Here is a 22,891-nt window from a genome sequence, read left to right as displayed (position 1 = left end):
CATATATGCGCGCGTGCACGTGTGTGTGTGTAGCAAATATTGACTGGCTTCGAGGTGACAGCAGTAAAACATTTCCCAAAGGGTGAAATGTATTTCCAAGCTTGTGGTATACCGACCAAAGCCATGGGCAAGTGGCAGCTAATTCTCTCTGGGAGCAAAACATTGTATTGCTCTTGCACTCTTTGGGAAAAGCACAGTCTCTTTCTTCTGTGGGCCCCTGAACTTCATTGAGGCCCTCTGGGTGCTCTCAAGTATACAAATAAATTATAGTAAAAATAATAACCCATATGTGTTTTATTAATGTTGAGAATTTTGGTTTCAAATCTCTCCCAACTCCTGCTGGCTATGTTCTCCTGTATGACCTCTCCCATGAGTGTCAGATCCATCCATCCCACTCAGTTCACATTCTGCTCTTTTTCACTTTTTTGTAAATTCCGTCCCCACCCACTGCTCAGAATCCTGATGCATCTTCTCCCCACTTCTTTTAATATTCCCTAACTCTCTTGCATGAAGATATGTTCCACCCTAAGTGTTGCCAGGGTTCTCTCCAGAGAAAATGTAGCCTTTTTCACAGATGGTGGTTGCTGCTTTGCACCTACATTTTATAATGAATGTTTTGAATTTCCCCAGAAACGATATTGGGTCAGATGTCTCCTTGTCAGCAGACGGGTAATTTTCCTTGCATTTATGACAAAGACTATGTTTTCAAGTTGCTCTCTCCACTCTTCTAGAATCATATTACTGTGGCAGATATAGGAAAGAAATAGAAAGTAAATAGTGATGAGTTTTTTATATTACAGTAGAGGATACATCTTCTAAAAGTAGGACTTAAAATCATTATAGAACCAAGAAAGCAGCATTGGCTTAACCGGCACATAGTCAAGAGAGATGGGAGTTAAGAGAAGAGGTTGCTGTGTAGTAAAATAGGTAACATTGAAACTGTTAGAGGTCCCTCGTTGTGTTGCCAAGTAACTCTATACAAATTGCCTCTCCACCACTTAGAGTGTTTCTTGAAGCACAACAGCTGCACATAGAACGTAGGGCAGTTCTACCGTCTTTGAGGAAGGGTTAAATTCACAGCCACTTGAACCGGGGTTAGGGGGAACAGACCTCTATAAGTGGGGTATTTCAAAGGACAATCAGAGCTTTGCTAGAGAAAGTTACAGAATGATGCCCTTTGCTAGTTATACTTTTGATCTGGTGTTTGGGCTGGGATTGAAGATTGGGAGGATGGGGCTCAACTGTCCCGTTGGAGCAAAAAAAGCCTGTTTTCAAGTTCTGCCCTCGGAGGCTAATGGAGCCAGAAGGCTTTGAGAGGGAGATTTTACTTTCCCTAAAGCAACACTTGGTTGATGGTTTAGTAGGATTGTATATTAACTTTTTGATCATGTGGCCCCTGGCCTCCTCGTCAATGGCTGTATTGTCACAGGTCACTTTGGTCTTCTGATGGCATGTAACAAATGAAGCAAGAGGGAAGACAGCTAGAGTGCTAATATGAAAGTCCAGGGTCAAAATTGTTAGACTACATTATAAAGTGGGTTTGAAATATTATGCTATAGCCATACAGGAAGCAAAAAGGGATTCTGTACCTGTACTATAGCATCTGCAAAATCTCAGTCAGCAGATTTGTACTAAGTGGTGTACAGCTTGATTAATGCAACCCATCTGCATTCAAGAGCTAAATCAAGCCCCACCTTTTGTGATGAATTTCTATATATTTTGTGGTTTCAGGTCAAACTATCTGCATTTACCTCCTATCTTGCCACTACAGATGCAATATCTTATCTGATCAATTTGTCACTGACTGAGGAGCTGGAGGTGTACTTCAGTACACAACTTGTGTCCTTCCAGGCTGGTGAAGGCCATCAAGGAATTGCTGGTTGCTCTGTTACTGGCAATTGTCAATGCCTCCATTAGGGAGGGCAGGATGCTGATGCAGCTGAAGGAGGCCTGGGTGCTTCCGTTCCACAAGCAATCACCTCTTAAACAATCTAGCTGACTATAGGCCAATGTCATGCCTTCCTTTATGGGTAAAGTTATGAGAAGTTTTTGGCAGGACAACTTTCACAGCATCCAATTGCCTCAGATTTTCTTGACTCTTCTCAGTGTGGGTACAGACCTGGGTTTGGTACAGAAACTGCCCTTGTTATGTTGATCAATGAACTCCTGCCAATGGAGGATGATCAGGTGTTCATATGAATATTATTGGAATTGTTTCAATACCATTGAATACCATAAATGAGGCGTTGCTGGCTTTTCCGTGGTCTCCAGCAGCAATGGAGGGGCTGTCTTGGGGTGGTTTCATTCTTCCCTAGCAAAGCGGTCTCAAAAGATTCTATTGGGCAATGGCTCATCACTTCCAAGATCTCCCTAGTATGGGGAACTGTATGGTTCTATTTATTTCCCTTCTTGTTCAATGCCATATAAATAACAGGCCATTAGTGGGGTTAGTGAGGAGACTTGGGGTTGTGATGCTTTTAATATGCTGATAATATTCAGCTTTTTTCCTTCTTCTTGACTGATCCAGCAGGAGCAGACGAGAGACTGACCCGTGTCTGGCAGAGATTGGGGCAAGGAAGAGCTGGCTGAAGTTCAATTCAGACAAGATCGAGGTGATGATGGTAGTTGGGAGAAACAACCAGAAGAGATAGTGGCAAATGTTTCTGCCCTTTGAGACTGAGAGCACATTCAACTGCCATTGGTAATCTGAGTTCATAACTCAGAGGTCTGATAAGGTTCAGAAGACCAGGCAGTGTCAAGGGTCAAAAAGGCATTTTGCTATCTACACCTTACTAGATGGGAACAGCCTTAATGTTCAGATGCTGACCTAGCTACCATCATCCATGCCTTTGTCACTTTACGTTTAGACTATTGCAATGTGCTCTGCATGGCGGTGCATCCCAAATCTATGCAGTAGCTGGAACCTGGTGCATATGGAAGCCAACCTCTAGGGGTATGGAGCATCCTATAGGAAGCACATGACACCTGTGCTCTGGGATCTACACTGGGATCTATACAAGCCATAAGTTGCTTGGAACCCACCTCCTTTATTGACCATTTCCCTCCTCATGATACACTACCACAGCTGCGGTCAGCAGAGGTGCTGTTGCTAGGTTCCCCCTTAAAATAACAGAAGGGAGTCAGCTGGCAAGGTGTTCTGGAAAGTCTTCCCAGCCCTAGTTTGAATTTCCCTGGATTTGTTGTCTTTCAGGGAATGCCACAGGGCCCATTTGTATCATGTGGCCTTTGAACAGAGGGATTGAGGTATAGGCTTATGTGTGAGGATGGTAATATTTGATTATGTGCTGCTGCTTGGTAACACTAGGTAAGGTGATTGTACAGTATTTTGGTTATGTAATTTTAAATACTTGGCAGAGCACTCACAGACTGTGGCTGGGCACTTTCTAGCTATTCTGAACAGAAAAAAAAGAAAGAAATTAAATAAATAAATCAAACTTCAGAAGGAGTTGCTGTTTCCTGGATATTACCGCTATTACTTTCCTGTACCTGCCCTTCCACAGGTACTCTTGATCCTTCATTTAGGATGATGCACCCTGAGGCCAGGTGAATCATCATAGCTTCACGATTTCTCCTTCAGGGACCATAGATTTCTGAAGGATGGCTCTTTTTATGAAAATGATTTCTGGAAAAAAAAAAAAAGTTCTATGCGATAGTTTTCCTCTGAAGGCACGGCCAAGCTCAGGACTTGAGTGCCGGATAATGGCATCTGAGAGCCCTCTGTGGTTGTTGATTGGTGAAGTTTGAAAAATATTCATTTTCTGGACCCTGGTCTTATTGCAGACATTTACTTTCTGAGCGCCATTAACAGTTCTATAGCTAAATGCTTTAAGTTAAAGAAAGTGAAGGGCTGGTTCAAAGTGAAGACACCTTATTTGGTCTGAGGCTCCACATCTCCCTTCTCCCCACTGTGTTTGTGTTTTTGTTTTAAATGTTTGACTATATCCTATTAGATTCTAGGATGGTTATTTAATAACATCTTTCCAAAGTTATCCATTCCTTTCTTTAGTTCCCGCCCTGCTCCCCTGTTCTCTCTCTTTTTCTCTCTTTTAAAAAATAACTGTTATAAAAACAAAGCCAGTGGAAGGGAAATATTCAGTACCAAGAAATTGAAAATTAGAGTATTTTCTTTTTTATGGGTCACTGGAGTCTTAAAATACAGAAGTGCTAAAAAACGTAAATGCAAACGACAAGAAAAGTTCACCGTATTGCTACATAAATATAGGTTTGAGTAGATTTGAAAAAAAATAATTTGAATACTTGTGTTTCAATTTATGGTCCTAAAATGCCTGAAAAACACATTCCTACTTTTTAAATGGATTTTTTGAGTAGCCTTAAATACATGTTGATTATTTCTATTTTTGACATTATGCCTACTCAGGTATTTTGTGGAGAGATTTGAAAGCAGAAAGGCAATTCCTTAGCAATACCAACAGATACATATTGATTCAACAAACATATCATCTTAAAGATGCACTTTCTTCATTTCACAGACAAAAAAATAATATAAATTAAAGCCAAAACCTAAAACACATTGTGTGTAATGATTTCTTTGATGGAGCAAGCTCAGGTTCAAGTTCATTATCTTGGTATTTTCAGGGGAACTTGCCTGCAGCTCTTAGGAACAACATTTAACTGAATTTTATATGCGAACATTAAAGAAACAGTAATGCACCGGTATAAAATAAGTGATCAAACTGAAAGGAAAGTGTACAGATTTCTCCTTGTTAGCCTACACCATTATCCTCTTTTCAGAGGATGTCAAAATCTTTTCCCAAGAATTCTAATTTTTCATACATTTGGGAAGTGTAGATACAATTATTTTAACAGCGCTCTATAGCACTAAGAAGTGTAGCAAAATCAGTTATTTACTTCAAAGTGAAAAGATTCTGAGGGCAGAAATAAACGAAAGGCAGAAACAGAGGTCCAGAGACATCACTATTAAACTCCTAGGTTTAATGAGACACAAACATAAAGAATACATTATGTAAATACGTATGTACAAAGGCCTTTTATAGTCATATATACAGTAGCAACCAGGCCATAGTGATTAGGATCCTCATTTACAATTCCTAACTGAAACTTTACGGTAAAACACGTAATACAGTAATTAAAATATTTTATTCAAGTCTGAATACTGACTCAATTTAAGCACAACCCCCTGATCTGTTTAAACTAAGGGTTTTTCTCATGAAAAAAATAATTCATGGAGCATCCAAGAAAATACTCATACACACATACTGTGAGCACAGGCAAACTGTGAATTTTGGTCTCCTTTTGATGGAAAAAACCTCACATTTTGCTGTAGAAAATGCTGTGCTTAAGGCACATAACTCACAAAGGGCAGTACTACAGAAAGCTGCCTGAAAATTGGACACAAAAGTCAGCCCCAGGGCTGCAGTAACTTATGTCTTAACAATTAATGTGCATCTTCCCCGTCTTCTCCTTCCTGCCGTCTTAAATGAAATTAAATGAAATTAAAGAAAACAATCACTCATGTTCTAGTGTGGTCCCTGCTGAAGCCATAGTTGTGTAGTTAAGAGCAAGTGAGTGTTCCGTTCTAAACTTGTACTTTAATGTGTTTATAAAAACAAAAAACAAGAAACAAGTTTGTTGCAGTCGGAACTTCAAGACATTTCATATGGGTGTGCGTTCTATGCTGGTGTAAATCTTTGTGGAGGTTCTAGGTGGCAGAACATACTCCATCAGACCAGGCTGTGGGGGCACAAAACAGCTGCAGCCTCATTTACAAGAAGCAAATGGGATTCATGCAGCATCAGAGTGGACTGTAGTGGCCAGTAAACAGATGTCCTCAGAGAGCTTGCTGATTCACAGGATCTCTGGGGGGTTCTTTGCAGGAGGAGCTCAAGCTGGCCCCCGCCCAGGAAAACTCATGCAGGGCAGTGGTGGAAATGCCACCTGCTTCCCACTGGGGTCAATCTCCTGAGCGCACAAAGAGATTTCCTCGTGTGGTAGATTTTTACCTGTAACAGCAGTTTTTTACTGGTACAGGTAAAATGAACATCTCTCTGTGCCAGTTCTGCAGAATTTGCTTTTCAAGTTTTACTCCATGAGGTACATCTCTGCCCCAGTGAACTAATATAGGGTTGGCCTTTTCCTAATTTCAAACTGGTTACTGCAGGATAATTACAACATGCCTCTCTATAGTATTATCCTAGTCTGCTTCCATACTAGGGACCGGCAGGAGATTTAACAAGATAGCATAGCAAAGATGTGCACAACTCTGAAAGAGCCTGTATAGTCTATTGACCAAATAACCAGTTTTGTAAGAAGGGTTGGAAATGAAGATTTACACAACAGAGGCAGTGTTATCTACTGGAGACTGGGACTCAGGAGACCAGGGTTCTATTCCTAGGTTGGCCAAGATCCTGGTGATCTTGGGCAAGTCATGGCTCTCTGCCTCAGTTTTCCCATCTGCAAAATGAGGATAATGATTCTTACCTCCTTTGTAAAGTGCTTCAAGAGCTAGTCATGAAAAACACCATATAAGAGGATATTTTATGAGGTATTATATAGATAGATAGATACACACTGTATTATATAATATACTGTATCACTCAATTCAAAAGATATTATTTATTTTGATAATTTCATTAACTGGTAATTAAGCTACTGAAATAGATAGTTATTTTGTACCTACACACACTCTTATATCTATATTTTTTTTTCTGGTCTTCAATTTTTTTGGCTCCTTGCCTTCTATGACACATTTATTGCATTTTCACCTCAATAACATGTTAATTACTTAGTGAACAAAGACATTTCCTTTCAACAGCAGTAGCAAAATACACTATTACTGTGTTTTACTACTGCTAAAAAAAAAGAAAACATATAAAGCCTTGGACATGGATTGTTAATCATGCTTAACCATAGCCTAATGACAAAGTAAGCAAAGTGGAAAATGTACAGGCTGGTATCACACTGTGCAGTACCATACCTTCTTTCTAGGGACAGTCCTATTTTCATTAGGACCATGGAACAGGCTCAAACTTCAAGCTTCTACATGGCTAGCAAGTCTATTCATTAATATTATTCTTCTCTGCCCAATCCTACAAAAACCCAAATAATTTCATTGGTACTTGAACATAAAATTAACTTTTTAAGTTATTTTTATGTTGTGCTTTGATGTCCAGGGTTCAGTTCCCAGGGACCCCTGTCAGGTCAGAAATAATAACATAAGAGCATAAGAACAGCTGTACTGGGTCAGACCAAAGGTCCATCTAGCCCAGTATCCTGTCTACCGACAGTGGCCAATGCCAGGTGGCCCAGAAGGAGTGAACCTAACAGGCAATGATGAAATGATCTCTCTCCTGCCATCCATCTCCACCCTCTGACAAACAGAGGCTAGGGACACCATTCCTTACCCACCCTGGCTAATAGCCATTAATGGACTTAACCTCCATGAATTTATCTAGTTCTCTTTTAAACCCTGTTATAGTCCTAGCCTTCAAAACCTCCTCAGGCAAGGAGTTCCACAGGTTGACTGTGCGCTGTGTGAAGAAGAACTTCCTTTTATTTCTTTTAAACCTGCTGCTGCTTGGTAACACTAGGTAAGGTGATTTCATTTGGTGACCCCTAGTTCTTGTATTATGGGAATAAGTAAATAACTTTTCCTTATCTACTTTCTCCACATCACTGATGATTTTATATACCTCTATCATATCCCCCCTTAGTCTCCACTTTTCCAAGCTGAAAAGTCCTAGCCTCTTTAATCTCTCCTCATATGGAACCCGTTCCAAACCCCTAATCATTTTAGTTGCCCTTCTCTGAACCTTTTCTAGTGCCAGTATATCTTTTTTGAGATGAGGAAACCACATCTGTACACAGTATTCAAGATGTCGGTGTACCATCCATTTATATAAGGGCAATAATATATGCTCCGTCTTATTCTTTATCCCCTTTTTAATGAAATAATCAAGTTTCAAACCTTCATGCACTGGGGAAATGGTGGCTGCTGAGCCAAATATACAGAAATAAACCTGAAGAGAATGGTTCCAAATGACAGAATGCCGTTAAACCAGCAAACATTGCTAGAGCAATGTGTGCTTCCCCTGTGTAATGCTTTACAGTGGCAAAACATTGCTTTGGGGGAAGCAAACAGCATCTTAACCCACCAACATAAGTGAAATATTACTAGGGGCACTGAAGCAAGAGAGTCTGATTCTAAGATTTCTAGTCAAAGTAGTCTACAAGAGACCATTTGTTTTCTGTTGAGATAGACACCAGAATTGCTATTTGCTATATATTTCTGGTCAACTGGGAGTTTCTTTGGAGGACCAAAGCTGAATTCTGTTGTACTATATGGCTCATGGTATTTGGTATGTTGCAATTTTCAGAGTTGAACTAACAGAAGCCCTTGTTGCGATATAGTAGAAGTAGTGACAAGGCGGGTGAGGAAATATCTTTTATTGGACCAACTTCTGTTGATGAAGCAAAACCTGGTTCAATAAAAGATATTACCTCTCCCACCTTGTCTCTCTAGTATACTGGGACCAACACAGCTACAACATTGTATACAACTATTTGTAGTGTAACTTTAGATTTGCCTACAGCAATCAGGGCTCATTATTGGACTCCTCCCCTATGTTGGTGGTACTGTATTCTAGTCCCCATCAAGGAATGTAAAGGACTTTCAGCAGAGGAGTTAGACTGTCGGTAGTTAAAATAAGAACTTTAGTTGGTCTCACCTCAGCACATCTCCTATCCCAACCAGCCACCACCATATCTAGATGAAACTAAGCTCTGTAAATACAATAAGCTTGCAGTGCCCTGCTGTTCCAGAACAGTGGGATGGCCCTAAACTTTCAATAGGTCATGAATGATTGGCCATCACAAGCTATTGACATTTTTTCAAACGACAATAGGCAGGTGTATATTGGAACAGTTTCACTCAGGCAGGCTGTAGAGGCTGTCTTAGGGTGCCACATAGCTCTCTCTCTCTTCTGTGTTTTTGGTTTCTCCATTTGCTCTGCAGCAACGCTCCTCTTACCTAAGCTAAAGATCCCTGTAATGCCCAAAAGTCCTGTGGGGTTTGCTCATCAAGTGGGTTACTATCAGAACAATTGTAACGTAAAAGTGGGGATAGGGACATGCTGAACATGTGGCATAGGAGGGTGGCAGCTTGGAAGTGCTGCTCAACCCAGCCTGCTCAGGCGTACTCTATTCTGGTGTGATGCCCCTGGCATATGAGGATGACAGCTTGAAGGTGCTGTTCGACCCAGCCTGCCGACATATAAGGGGTCAGCTTGGGAGTGCTGATTGACCTGGTCCGCTCAGATGCGCTCTGTTAATGTGTGTGTGTGTGTGTGTTCATCTGATTCTGGGGCTGGAGAAACCCAGCCCTGGGGAACCTAGGTCCTGCAGGATAGCTCTACTGGGAGGGAACCTGCAGAAGGGAGAAGTAGAGCTCCATATGAAAACACAAGTGACACAAGCAGTACATTGATGGAATTACAGAGTCCCCTTCCCCCCCCAAGAGTAACCCTAATAAATGAGGGTACCCCAAAGTACGGGGCAAATCTGGTAACACACCCAAAGCTCCAAAATGATACAGTGAAGAGACATAAGACAGCATATCTAGGCAATAATACTAGGCAGCTCCACCATGGGGCTCAATTTCCCCAAGTTAGACTGCAGGCTTCTACTCTCCACAGAGTTCTTCCTTTTGTTTGAGATATAGCATACACATCACTTATAGATGGCAACTAAAGTGTCTCTAAAATCATACTAAGTTCTAAAATTATATTGTCAAGTAAGATCTCAGAGAACTAATGCGGGAGGCTTTCTGACAAGTGGAACAGTTGCAGCTGCTGAGAACATTGGCTGTTTATTCTGACACTGGGGAACCTCATGGCATAGTAGGCATAACGATAATTGTTATAGGATTAATAAACAAGGTCAGGCTAACTTAGAAATGGCACAGACCATGTCAGAATTCTGGAACACAGTGCATGGCTTCCATAAACAGCTGTGAAGAATTATGGAGACAATGTCTTAACCAAATACACATGCCACTTGGTTGTGCTATGGGGGATAATAGAGTCTGGAGTTGGAAAAGACTTGTTACATAACTGAATTCATACCAACTGTAAGAGACAGATGTTGCAGGCACTTATTGCTGACATCCCTTCAAGGGAGAGCAGGATCATAGTAGAGACTTCTCTCCTCCTCAGATGTTGCCTTCCTATATTCCCTCATAGTAGAAACACTCTTTTTCTCACCCTCAAGAACCCACACCATCTTTAAAACACATGCCTCAGTGTTGGATGCATACTCCCCTTCCTGCAAGACACAGGTGGGCCCCTTTCATTAAGTCTTGCCCACTACAGACAGGAAACAGGGGGGAATCTACCAATATGTGAGCCTTCCCCAGCTGAAGAGAAATGGGATCTTTTCACAGGCGGTTCCTCTGCCCCTGCTCAATGGATGAAGAGAAGAGGCTGCTCTGATTTTCCAGTCATGCTTTTCCTCACTGTCCCATGTCTTAAGAAGAATGTGGTGATGCCCTCTGCTTACAGGAGATCTGATAGAGGGGCAGCCTAATCCTTCCAGTTTTCACAAAGAGGAAAAGCAAGACGTGAGAAAGGCAGTGTTCTCTCTTATCCGGACTTCTCTTTTCACAGCTAATAGCCAGAGCCACAGACCTGCTGCTGAATGAAACTCCCCCTGCCTGATCCATCAACTCTGCATGATGAATGAGACACAAAGGAAGGAAGCTCTCTCAGGACTGACTCTTCTTCCCAACCCCCAATCCCCATTTCTGATCACCAGTGATCTATGAACTTTGTTATGAACTGGGCCCAAGTAAACATGAATACGGACAAAGAAAGAAACTGTTTAATTTATATATGGTTTTTATGGCTGCCCAACATCTTGACAGATGAAAGGAGACGCGACCAAGTCGGACCATCAGTGGTGCTTAGCAATGGTATGGGAAAAGAGCCCATTAAATTAAATAATGTAATATAATGGATTTAGACACTATTTTCCTGAGTAGGCAGAGGAGGTGTTCATGCCCAGTAGACAGAACACTGGATTGGGAGTCAGCAAAACTGGGCTCAATTCCTGGCTCTGTGACCAAAGGCAATTAACAACCTCTTTTGCCTCAGTTTCCCCATCTATACAATGGGGGTGATTATATTTATGCACCTTTGTAAAGTCCTTTAAGATCTATGGATGAAAAGTGCTATTTTAAAAGTCTTATTTTTATTACTTAGCAAAACCCTTCCTGGACACATAACAAAAGTCAGTATCTGTGGTATCTGTGATAGGAAAGAAGTTAGAAAGCTGAAGACTCCCACCTACATTATGTGGACCTATACACGTGCAAGTGGTTTTCAGTCTGGGCAATTTCCTATTTCAGTAATTCTTTAAATTCACTATTTTACGAATACCTTTGTACTTGGCGGAACAATGTAAACCACATAAATCATACGTACACTTATTTACTTATTTAGGAATTCTACTCAAACTTTTAATTTTCCTCAATTCTTCTTGATAAATACCGTCAACCTCTTCTACATCTTTTAGATGAAGCAATTATGTCAGATATTACATCAGGACTTTTATAAGCACATAGTGTTAATCACCGAAGGAAAGTAATAAAAAACAAATGTATTTTTCCCCTCTTGCCTTCATCCATTTTGACACAGCACTTTTTAGCAGTTAAGGTCTGTTCAAACAACAGTGTTTTGCCTGCGGAGAGAGAGAGAAAGAGAAGCTCCCTTATGTTGTGTGTGTGTATTTTTTAAGAGCACCATTCTTCAACAAGATGTTGAAAAACTCCCTTTTTTCCTACCAAAATGTGTAATGTAGAGATAAGTATAAAATCTGGTTGGAAATGTGGCCTATATTGTACTAGCAAACATTCTCAGGTGATAGGTGCTAATATAAAAACCTGGATGGATGGATGGATGATGGATAGACAGACAAACAGGCCAGACAATCAGGCCAAGGGCAGGTTTGGAAATAAACTGTTTATTTTCTCCACAATTAAAGAAAAAATGCAAAACAATAAAACATGTCTACTCTAACCAGAGATTATGCTCGTGTGATTTGAAAGTCAGTACAGAGTGACGTACAGACTTTTGCTAATACAATCCATCAAGTTTTCTTAGAAACTGCTCACTGGTTTTGCTTAATGAAGCCAGTCTAAGATGAGACCAAACAAAACTGTTATTTCCATATTCATTCCAGTAAGAGAAGTCTGAGAGCGTTCTTTCGCATTACTATCATAATCAGTATAGACAGATTTGCAAATACAATAGATTTCCCTTTTTCTCCGAAGGACAACTTACAGTTTCGAAGCAGAACTTCTAAAAGCATGGATGCTGAAATCAGAACTAGTCCATTTAATCAGTATCCTGCTGTATTTATACATCTATAAGAGTTGCTAAACTCTGGCTGATGTGCACTAGGGAAAAGGGGAGTTGTGTTGAAACCAAGTTTGCCGTGGACACAGCTACAGTGAAGCATATATATGATTTTTCAGGAATTTGAGGCTATACTGGTTGCAATGTATACATACTTACAACACCTGATGCCTGAAGAGAGATAGTATTTGAATATTAAGAAACTTTTGGGATGGGAATTGCTCCATTCCAATGTATACCGACCTCAGATCTAGGAATCTCGTGTCTCGCTCTAACACTCAAGACCATAGAACCGTAATGGCCACCAGACCCATACACAGACAACCTCCCACTGCTCTTGTACCAAGAGCTCACACATTTTGCCCTGTCCCTGGCAGTTGGTTCTCCTGGAATCTATGGGAAGAGTATCAAACGGGTAGCCGTGTTAGTCTGGATCTGTAAAAGAGATCCTGTGGCACCTTATAGACCAGGGGTCGGCAACGTTTGGCACGCGGCTCGCCAGGGTAAGCACCCTAGCGGGCCGGGCCAGTTTATTTACCTGCTGACGTGGCAGGTTCGACCGATCGCGGCCCCCACTGGCCGCGGTTTGCCGTCCTGGGCCAATGGGGGCGGCGGGCAGCTGCGGCCAGCACATCCCTCGGCCCACGCCGCTTTCCGCCACCCCCATTGGCCCCGGACGGCGAACCGCAGCCAGTGGGGGCCTCGATCGGCCAAACCTGCCGCGTCAGCAGGTAAATAAACTGGCCCGGCCCGCTAGGGTGCTTACCTTGGTGAGTTGCATGCCGAACGTTGCCGACCCCTGTTTTAGACTAACAGACGTATTGGAGCATGAGCTTTCGTGGGTGAATACCCACTTCTTCGGATGCATGCGTCCGAAGAAGTGGGTATTCACCCATGAAAGCTCATGCTCCAATACGTCTGTTAGTCTATAAGGTGCCACAGGACTCTTTGCTGCTTTTATGGGAAGAGTATCTCCCTGTGGTCTCCCAACACATCTTATTGTGGAGGCCATGCAACAAATTCTCCTAGGTTAATTTACCCTAAAAATTAAAAAGAAATGGGAAGAGGTAAAGGAAGGACCCATCACCTTAGGTGTATTCTTATGGCCACCTACCACATGGCACTCCTTCAGTCACAAGACAACATCAATGAGGTTACCTCCATTGCTCCCCCTATTGCTCAGCTTGCATACTGGTCTCCAGAGGGAGAGTGTGGTACAGAGAGGACTTTAAGGCCACTGCTGCCTCTCATGGTGCCTGGGGAAGAAGGAATTCCTTTTATTCCGTCTCCCACTGGTCTAGGCAAACAATGCCCATTTTAAAGGACCAGGCAGAATAATGCACACTGAACAGCTAGTAATAATGTATTACAAGAACAATATATCTTTCTTAAATCCTTCAGATTACAAATACAAATTTCTTTACAATATAGTTCACCTAAAACATAATGTGGATGCCGGTAGGGAAGTGAAGTAGGGGAATAGACCAACTATCTCACAATGGAAGCAAATACTCCAGAAGACTTTTTCAGGTGCAAGTGACTTTCGACATATACTTCATTTACAAACATTTGAAAAACAGGCTTTACAAATTTCTTTTTGATATCAGCAAGACTTTACTTCATTACTAACAAAAATCCTTTTCCAGAGCTTTGTAACTCACATGCAGAATCCACAAAAAAAGTCTTTTGCAACTAATAACTTTAGCTTATTACACACAGTGAATAATACCAGCTTTTGAGTCTCTCCATCTAGCACTTTGCTAACATAAGAATATTCACTTTCTCCACCATGATTTTATAGACCTCTGTCATATTCCCCCTCAGTCATCCCTTTTCCAAGCTGAACAGTCATAGTCTTTTTAATCTCTCTCCTCATACGGAAACTGTTCCATACCCCTAATAATTTTTGATGCCCTTCTCTGTACTTTTTCCAATTCTAATATATCTTTTTTTGAGATGGGGAATCCAGAACTGTATGAAGTATTCAAGGTGTGGGCGTACCATAGATTTATATAGTGGCATGACGATATTTTCTGTCTTATGTATCCTTTTCCTACAGGGTCCTAACATTGTTAGTTCTTTTGACTGCTCCTGCACATTGAGTAGATGTTTTCAGAGAACTATCCACAAGGACTTCAAGATCTCTTTCTTGAGTGGTAACAGCTAATTTAGACTCCATCATTTTGTATATATATTTGGGATTATGTTTTTCAATGTGTATTATATTTGCATATATTTACATTAAATTTCATTTGCCACTTTGTTACCCAGTCATCCAGTTTTGTGAGATCCCTTTGTAACTCTTCACAATCTGCTTTAGACTTAACTAGCTTGAGTAATTTTGCAAACTTTGCCACCTCACAGTTCAGCCCTTTTTCCAAATCATTTATGAATATGTTGAACAGCACTGGTACCAATGCAGATCTGTGGGGGACCCAGCTATTTACCTTTCTGTAGTGTAAAAACTGACCTTTCATTTCTACACTTTGTTTCCTATCTTTTAACTACTTACAGATCCATGAGATGACCCTCCCTCTTCTCCTATGACAGCTTACTTTGCGTAAGAGCCTTTGGTGAGGAATCTTGTCAAAGGCTTTGTGAAAGTCCAAGTACACTATATTCACTGGATCATCTTTGTCCATATGTTTGTTGACCCCCTCAAAGAACTCTAATAGATTGGTGAAGCATGATTTCTAATGTACTAATGTGGACACGAGAACGAATGGATATAAACTGGCCGTGGGGAAGTTTAGGCTTGAAATTAGACGAAGGTTTCTGACCGTCAGAGGGGTGAAATATTGGAACAGCCTTCCGAGGGAAACGGTGGGGGCGAAGGACCTGTCTGGTTTTAAGATTAAGCTAGCTACGTTTATGGAGGGAATGGTTTAATGGGATAACGTGATTTTAGTCAAAGGAACAGCGTGCCATCGCTGGTAAATAGTATAATGGCCAATGAGGGTCTGACTGGAGAATCTTGCCTACATGCTTGGGGTTCTACTGATCGCCATATTTGGGGTCGGGAAGGAATTTTCCTCCAGGGTAGATTGGCAGAGGCCCTGGAGGTTTTTCACCTTCCTCCGCAGCATGGGGCAGGGATCGCTAGCTGGAGGATTCTCTGCTAATTGAAGTCTCTAAACCACAGGATTTGGGGACTTCAACAGCAGAGTCAAGGGAAAGGGTTGGGACGGCTTTGTGGCCTGCATCATGCGGGAGGTCAGACTAGATGATCATAATGGTCCCTTCTGACCTTAAAGTCTATGAGTCTATTTCCCCTTACAAATGTCATGTTGACTTCTCCAACATATTGTGTTCATCTATGCATCTGATAATTCTGTTCTTTAATATATTTGCCTGGTTCTAAAATTAGGCTTACTGCCTGTAATTGCCAGGATTGCCTCTGGACCCTTTTTTAAAAATTAGTTTAATATTGGGTATCTGCCAGTCAGTTGGTACACGGGCTAAATATTACTCACAGCTTTAAGCTGTTTAACAAGCTCCTGAAAGCACAACACTACTTTATTTGAAGAGAAGCCCCTCTGAAATGTCTCAGCTATCCATCATAATTCCTTTCATAAGAAGCACCGATTAAAAATTCCAGGAGCAGGCTTTTGTTTGTTCACATGTTGCTTCTGAATTTTTCCAGACACAAGAGCACATTTTGTGCTTTTCTATTAGCTCACCTTTATCAAGATAAGACAGTTATCAGCCTCTCAGTATATTGTAGGAAGAACTTAAACACTGTGTAAACACAATGATAAGGCTAAGCTTGTGTATCTAGGAGCGACATTACCTTGGAACTCCTCTTTCTTAATTGGGACTTGAAACAATAGGTGGAGAAAAATCAGGACCAACCACTATTATGTATTAGCTTTAATTTCAGTGCATTGATTGAGCTTATGTTGTTTTCTGTGTCTGATGAAAGGGCAAATCAAAACCCATTTCTCCCTCTCATCAAGTCTCTTTCTCAACTATTTATCTTTGTAATATAGTGGAGAAACAGATGGTACATTAAAAATGAGTTCATGTTTTGGGAACTGTATACTCTACAGTCCAGATTTACTGTCTAAAAATCACATTGTAATTCATTTTGCACTGTGTTGGCAAAGTACCTATAAAGTACAGTAATATGATACCATTTATTAAGCAACAAAAAAAGTTACATAATACAGAAATTAGGGGAAGAACAAGACTTGTCTTCCAGCAAAGGGACAATTTTGGCCTGAACATTTGTATATTTTAACTGAAATGTTGACCTAGTAAATGTTCCCTGCCCACTTTTCTCAGAGGACCTTTGTAGCTGCAAATATTTTCCACATAAATTTGTCCTGTGGTATTTATAAACATGCTTCTGAGTAGGATTCACTATCTAGTATCATTTAAGTGATTATGCCAAACCAATCAAAATAAATAACAGTTACCAGCATTCATGCTACAGTAGGTCAATATGTAATTGCCCTATAGAGTAATGATTAAGTCAAGTCTCCCAGCCACATGCAAACATTTAATGTTTAAAATTGCAGGTTTGTAACCTATTTTCTTTACCATATTTTACCACTGATAAGGTAATCAGATTTTATGGTCAACTAACCGGGACAGTGTTATAAAAGGTCCCAAGAATTAAAATGTCATTTTCTACATACATAACAAGGGGAAGAGGTCAATTCCTTTGAAACAATGGCCCTAATTCTGCAGCAGCAAGTCACCTTACATATTGAAATTGCATGAACACCTGTCATATCCACCCAAAAGAAAACAGCAGCCTAAATTATATTGCTTTAATATGGCCAAATGCAGTAAACAGTCATGGTGATATAGTTATTAGTAAATGGTAAGAAAGAGAACACAGGGTTCGTAGGTATATTTTCAAACTATTAGACATTGGCCTTTAATATGAAAGGAGAGAAGGAGCACTAAATTTTAATTTTTGGAAAATTCAGCCAAAATTTTACAAGCTTGGATGACTAACATCAGGTACTTAAATCCATTTTAGATACCTAAAGAAAAGGCCTGATTTTCAGAGGAGCTGAGAATCCACAACTCCCCAGGGAAACTACAGTAATCTAAAAAACTAATCACAGATCATGTAATTCAATAGTGTAAAAAAAGGGATAGGCACAAAGGGGCAGAGTTAAGGTTGTACCTGCAACCTTAGCTTTGGATTTTATGTCTACATGCTTTACTTTGCTTCTTTAGCGTTCCTTTAAGATAGATTTTCTATGGCAATTCCTGTTTTAATAAAATTAAACACAACAGCATCTTCCATTATTTGTTAAGGCAGCACAAACAATGCCAATATTGAAACTGTAGCTGCGTGCACCTTAGAATAACCTACTGAATGAGACAGGGATCAGTGTGTGTGTGTGTGTGTGTGCGCGCGCATGCACACGTGTGTAAATTATGGGCTCGTGAAAACTCATCGTGCACATGAGTTGCACAGTGATAAATTTCCTTTAGAATACTGGTAGACAGATATTTTTAAAAGTGTTATTAAAAGTTTACTGAGCATGTGAGAAAGATGATTTTTAACTACTAACTAAAACTTGGGACAATCAACTCCAATTTGCACTTGGATACTGAAAGGCAACTATATACATACAGTACTAGAGGCAGGTTGTCTGATACACACACACACACACACACACACACACACACTTGACAGTTCTTTTCTGAAAATAAATACATCTGAAAGTAAATACTTACCCCGGTTAAGACAGGCAGTACTTAGCATTTCAACTTTCCTCCCCTTCCACCTCTGCAAAAATGTGTCAAACATGTTTTCATCCCCTTGTTTGTCTGTCTCCCCTAATCAGGGTTCAGTTGTTGCATTGAGTGAGCCTCTGCAGTTAGTGGAAATCAGGATGGATTTAGTTTGAAATTAAGTAGATTCCCATGACAGCAAATATTAAGAGATGATGGATGTCTGACAAATATTTAAATAAAAAACCTGCTCATTTTCAGAAAGTCGATCTGTGGAGTTAGATTTATGAAGTTGAACTTTAAACTAAAAAGAATATAATTGCTAAGCTCTGTGAATTAGCAACATTGCATTTAATTCAGCAATAAAATAAACTAGTGAGCAGCTAGTGAGTATTGAGATTCTTAGTGTACGTAGGCTATACAGTTTTCAGGCTATGAAATATGTCTCCTGTTTTGACACTATTGCAATAGCATGGTTGTTCACTTTTCTTGTTTCCATGAGGTTTATGGTCCATAAAGTTTAATAACAATCTTAACAGCTGAACAGTGAGCACCCAATTTAGGGAGGTTGCTATATGCAACAGGATCTGAATTTTATATATGTAATTTTTAGTGGTAGCATATGCCCTTTTCTCATCACTGTCCCTATATAACAACATTAAAGCAGGCACGAAATGGGGAAGGGACGGTAATTGTCTCACATTAGACTATGAGGTACACAATCCACATTGGTTCAAAGAAGATATTCATCTGAATCTTTGAGATATGAAATGACTATTTATTTCAGTGGAGGGTATATGTATGAGATGATCACTATAGCACAAGCACATGGTCTGATTCTGACTCATCTCTAGTGGCTGCACAAAGCAACTGGAAAGACAGCTAAATGGACTACTTGAGTTTTCTCCTTTTATGCTGGAGAATCCTCACATTGTATTGGGCCAACATAGTGGTTTCTACACATTTGCCACCCCAGCCTCAGGATAAGAAGCTTTGTTGGGGAGCCACTATCTCTGACTAATCCTTGGCTGATGGAATTACCCTGGTGGCTGAGGGCAGCCAGACATAAGACAGAGCAACCCTGAGGCTGCTCTAACTACGTGGTGAGCTGGTAAAGTTTTTATCTGACCTTGCGATTAGGAGAGTGCAAAGCTGGCTCAAAGCCCCGCCTGATTGCTCCATCCCTTCCCATGGTTCACTCTGGTCCTGCCTTGAGAGCAGATTATTTGGCCAACAGTCTGTACGGCTCTCTGGATCTTTCTGCTATGTGAAATGTACAGTAATAATTCATAATCAGAGCTAGAAACTAAGTACTTTGCATGGGTTTCCTATAGGATAAAAGTTAACATGAGGTGTCTTTTTGTGTTTTTATTGTATAGTTCGCTGAAAATCTGGATTTCAATAATTGGTTAAAGAGGCACCATTGTTACAAGTAACACCGCTAATAACGATGATTAATCAAGATTTGAGAAAAGCATATTTACCTCTCTTGGTTCTTTTGGGGTTTTAAAATTTTGTTTATTTTGTGCATTTGGGAACACCTTGGGCCATACCTTCAGTTGGTGTTAATCAATGTAGCTCCATTGACTTCAATTCCCCAATTTACACTAATGGAGATGTGGCTTTTTGTATAAAGGCTTCCCCATCAACCATTAGTTAATTTCCCAGTTTTACAGTAGTCTCTTACAGAAAGAAGAGTGAGAAAAAATATTCCAACATAGGAAACCGGGTTTGTTAAACCACAACAATTGGCAGGGGGACCCTGGGCAGGTATAGAAGATGAAATGTTTTCCCCCATTTTTTAATAATTGAATAGATTTCAAGTTGACTGTCTCTCTCTAACATTTTACTACATAATTTTTTGGTGAATTTGACACATCAAGTAGTATCAGAGTAGATCTACCTAAAATATTTACAATTACTTGTAAGATATTTTCTCATGATCCAGTAAATTGAAACTTCTTCTCAGAGGAGAGACATAAAGTCATTTTTATGGTGTTTATTGTAATTTTAATGGGCAATTTCACAGGTAAACAGAAGTGCTTTATCTCCATTCACTAACTGTATAAGAGGCTGTGCTGCATATCTAATGGAATCACATGTATTTGTGTAAAAGATGAACAAGAATTATAAATGGCTGCTTTTGTAATTTAAACCATACAATTTTATGTATCTCAACAGATCCTAAAAAGAAACACAAACCAATATTCTTATGGGGTAAGCAGACAGTTTACCATCATTGGAAATACATTTTTAAAAAGACGACACATTTCATACTGGAATTAAACCAGTTGTTAGGCACAAAATCCTGTAAACACATTTTCAAAGTAGTTTCAATTCAACCTTGTTCATCAAAATTTGTACATGCTCAGAAGACTTGGGATTGCCTGGGCAAATGACACTTCCATGGGCAAACTAGATTAATAGTCATAGATTTTAAGCCCAGATGGGACCATAATGATTATCCAGTTTAACCTTTTGCAAAATGTAATTTAGCCAAGAGAATCCAGAATCAAGACCATAACTTCTAGTAGAGCTACAGCATATTTTTTTTAGAAAACATCCATTCTTGATATAAAGACGACAAGTGATGAAGAATCCACCACATTACACTAAAAAAAAAAAAAAAAAAAAAGTGCCTTATTTCTAGTCTGAATTTGTCTCCTTTAGCTTCCAGCCATAGGATCTTACTGTGCCTCTGTCCGGTAGATTAAAAAGCCTTCTACTGGCTTCTTGGAAAACTTCTCATCACTAATGAACTGTAATCACATCATTCTCTTTGTTAAACTATATAGATTGAGACTCTTCAGTCTCTCACTATAAGGCCTCAAATAATTATTGTAGCTCTTTCCTGAATTCTTTACAGTTCGTCAACATCCTTTTAGAAGAGCAGACACCTAAAATGGACATAGTATTCCAGTAATGGCCTTACTAATGCTGTGTACATTAACACCTCCTTACCATTCTCCTCGATATTCTCCTACTTACACATCCAAGGATAACATTTGCTCTCTTAGGCACTGTATCACACTTTGAGCTCATAGATTCAAGGACTGGAAGGGACCTTGAGAGGTCATCGAGTCCAGTCCCCTGCCCTCATGGCAGGACCAAATACTGTCTAGACCATCCCGGATAGACATTTATCTAACCTACTCTTAAATATCTCCAGAAATGGAGATTCCTCAACCTCCCTAGGCAGTTTATTCCATTGTTTAACCACCATGTTCAATTCATTATCCACCAAGACACCTGAGACAATTTCTGGTGTCCAAAATATAATCTATCTTAGAAGGGTGACCTTCATTCTTGCTTCTTAGACATATGACCTTGCATTTAGCTGTATTAAAACAAATGTTGTTCAAGCAAGCCAGTTCACCAGGTAATCCACATCACTTAGTACTTATTATTTACCACTCCCCCAATTTTGTCTCATTGGCAAACTTTACCAGGAATTATTTAAAACTTCTTCCAGGTCATTTATAAAGATATTGAATAACATTAGGCTGAGAAAAGATTTTTGTAGATCCCTACTAGAAACTACTTCATTAGATTTCCCCCTAACAGATACTTTGAGATCTGAGTTAGCCCATTTACATAGAAACATAACATTATATACACAGACAAAAAAAAAGAAAATGTTATCCTGCGCAAACAAACCTTCCCTGGTAAGATGAGAGAAAGAAAGAACTATGTGAGAGGTATTAGTCACATAGTTTAACACAAGTATCAGAGGGGTAGCCGTGTTAGTCTGGATCTGTAAAAGCAGCAAAGAGTCCTGTGGCACCTTATAGACTAACAGACGTATAGGAGCATGAGTTTTCGTGGGTGAATACCCACTTCTTCTTCTTCTTCATCCGAAGAAGTGGGTATTCACCCACGAAAGCTCATGCTCCTATACGTCTGTTAGTCTATAAGGTGCCACAGGACTCTTTGCTGCTTTTATAGTTTAACACAGTATTGGAAGGAGGTCGGATGAGGAAGGTATAAGTTTCTAGACTAGACTACACCCTTTCCTCTGGCCAAATTATGCCTGGTGCTGAATGGGAGGGTGGGAAGTTGAGGAGAATATGTGGCTTTCCAACATCTTTCTGTCCTTACCCAAGTCCTGCCACCAGGGACTGGCTTGGCTCCCAGGCAAGTTAGAGCAGTATTAAGCTGATCTAACTTGCACCAGCTTTTAATGGACTCCTAGCATCCTCCTGATCCTGACATGAAGGTTGGTTGGCAGAGAATCATGTAGATAGATGGCCCAAAGCTGGCAAGGGATTCTGCGAATTCCCGTACATTAGGAGAATCATCAGGTGCCCTGTGAAGGCAGCTTTATGGAATGTGGGCTGAAGTTCTGGCCCAATAACAAAGCCCTTAATGACTACACTTTCCCATGATTCCACTTTTCACAAACAGCAATTTTGTCATGTTAATTTTTCCTTATACAGTTGTGGCAAGTGGCAATGGAAATCCAAAAAGATCCTGATGTTACACGACAACAAAAATCTCAATGTGCCACTCAATTTATAGATTGAGAAACAATAAAAAAAACCTTAATGATTCTGGCTTGATTCAGTGCACTCCCCATGGGCCAGAAGCCAATCCTTTATTCACACTAAATAGCATCCTCATTTGCAAGTAATTACAGTGAACACAATGGAATTACTCACAGAGTAAGATACTAAGATTATGAGCATTTCAATAAAACCATTTATTTGTTCACTTTTTTAAAGGATAGCCTCAATTATTGTTCAGAATTTCCATTTCAGACTTAGTTAAACTTGTCTTTGGACAAT

At 40.1% G+C, this 22,891-nt stretch overlaps 1 protein-coding gene across 4 annotated transcripts in view; it reads right to left on the bottom strand.

The window, feature by feature from the left end:
- The window catches only part of WWOX (WW domain containing oxidoreductase), a 674,139-nt gene that overhangs the window by 168,952 nt on the left and 482,296 nt on the right, over positions 1–22,891 (bottom strand). The window lies entirely within an intron of this gene.

Source organism: Chrysemys picta, chromosome 14 (assembly GCF_011386835.1).
Source record: "Chrysemys picta bellii isolate R12L10 chromosome 14, ASM1138683v2, whole genome shotgun sequence".
In the NCBI taxonomy this organism is placed as follows: Eukaryota; Metazoa; Chordata; order Testudines; family Emydidae; genus Chrysemys; species Chrysemys picta.
Note: the sequence above shows the minus strand (reverse complement) of the source record. Positions and strands in the feature narration are given on the sequence as shown.